This window comes from Pinus tabuliformis, chromosome J, assembly GCF_031772625.1.
Source record: "Pinus tabuliformis cultivar Carrire ecotype Pingquan chromosome J, CPIR1, whole genome shotgun sequence".
NCBI lineage: Eukaryota > Viridiplantae > Streptophyta > Pinopsida > Pinales > Pinaceae > Pinus > Pinus tabuliformis.
This window is the reverse complement of record NC_142295.1, coordinates 619824717-619826435: the sequence shown is the minus strand read 5'-3', so window position 1 is coordinate 619826435 and position 1719 is coordinate 619824717.

Below are 1719 nucleotides of genomic sequence, written 5' to 3'. Positions count from 1 at the left end.
CCCTAGAGTGAAGTGACCTGCGCGAAGGCAAGGACAGAGGGAATCGAATGACATCATAACCATCTCAAGGTGTGGAAACTTGGTTCCAACATCCCCGCATATTGCTTCGGGTAAGACTTTGGTCCACGCTCCGCGAGATGATGACAAAAGGGCCAGTAGTGTATGGATTTGTTTGGCTAATTAACGTTGAACCTGGTTCATGCCCCCTCAAGCCAACAACATCATTATTAAAAAAATCTTGACAATTGGGCCCGAAAAAAAAAAAAAATAAATAAATAAAAAAAAAAATAACAACAACAACAACAAACAAAAACAAAAACAAAACAAAACAAACAAACAAACAAACAAACAAAAACAAAAATAAAAATAAAAAAACAAAAAACAAAAAACAAAAACAAAAACAAAAAACAAAAAACATAACAAAAAACCAAAAAACAACAACAACAACAAAGCACCAAACACAAAACAAAAAACAAAAAAACCAAAAACAAAAAACAAAACAATACAAAAACAAAAACAAAACAAAAAACAAAAAAAAAATGTTATTCTAGCGTCAATACTTTTCATTTTTATGGTGTTTTTTGCACACAAAAAAATGGCTTTCACTTCCATTTTTAAACAATGTTGAAAATTTACCCCAAAAAAAGGTTATTCCAGCATCAACACTTTCGTTTTTGGGCTATTTTTTCATTTCTTTTGGAGGTTTTTTTGTTAGATTTCTCATTTTGAGATAATAGTTCTCATTTGATCAGTAACTTTGTTACTTTTGTTTAGACTTATGGATCTGATTATTTTTTTTACTATTACTCATGCTTCTTGCATATATATTTGAGTATTTAGGATGCTTCTAACCTCTTGATGAGTTGTGATAATTGGATCCTTCTTAAGGATCGTAGCTAGTGTCAGAAGAGAAGGACTAGTGTTGAAAAAAAGGTAAAGAGACACATGATGAAAGGTGATAATGTGCTACAAGTTTCCTATATAAAATAAGAAGGTGCATAGGTATTTGAATACTACAAGGTATGCATGATATATTATGTTATGTTTCAGCTATAATATTGAATGGCAAGGTAAGCCCTAAGGTATGATGAATGTTTCATTCACAAATGGTTCTTGCATACATATGAAAGTGATTTGGATTCATGTTTCTTATGATGAAATGGTGCACCTAGTATTGAACATTTTGATCATGATGAACTTCTTAAATTCTATGAGGCTACTTAATGTTGATGTTTGGTATATTAGTATACTTGATGTTAGGCTAACATCTATTGTTTTGGATATATCGATCATGTGAATAAGGCTAGCACCTTGATTCTAATAAATGTTAACTTGATACTTGGCATGCATCTTTCATTATAAGAAATTACGGATTTCACATAGAACGTTAGCTCATGGATTCTTATACATGACACTATTGATAATGTTTGTGATAAGCATGATGAAAGTGTGGAAAAAGGGTTGATATTCTTGTTTTTTTGGTAGAGCTTTGTTGAATATCCTGACTTGATGATAGAAGCATAACAATTCTTATACATGACACTATTGATAATGTTTGTGATAAGCATGATGAAAGTGTGGAAAAAGGGTTGATATTCTTGTTGTTTTGGTAGAGCTTTGTTGAATACCCTGACTTGATGATAGAAGCATAACAATATGATTATCATATGGTAAAATTGAATGACCTAACTTATTGATAATAATAAGCATGGTAACCAT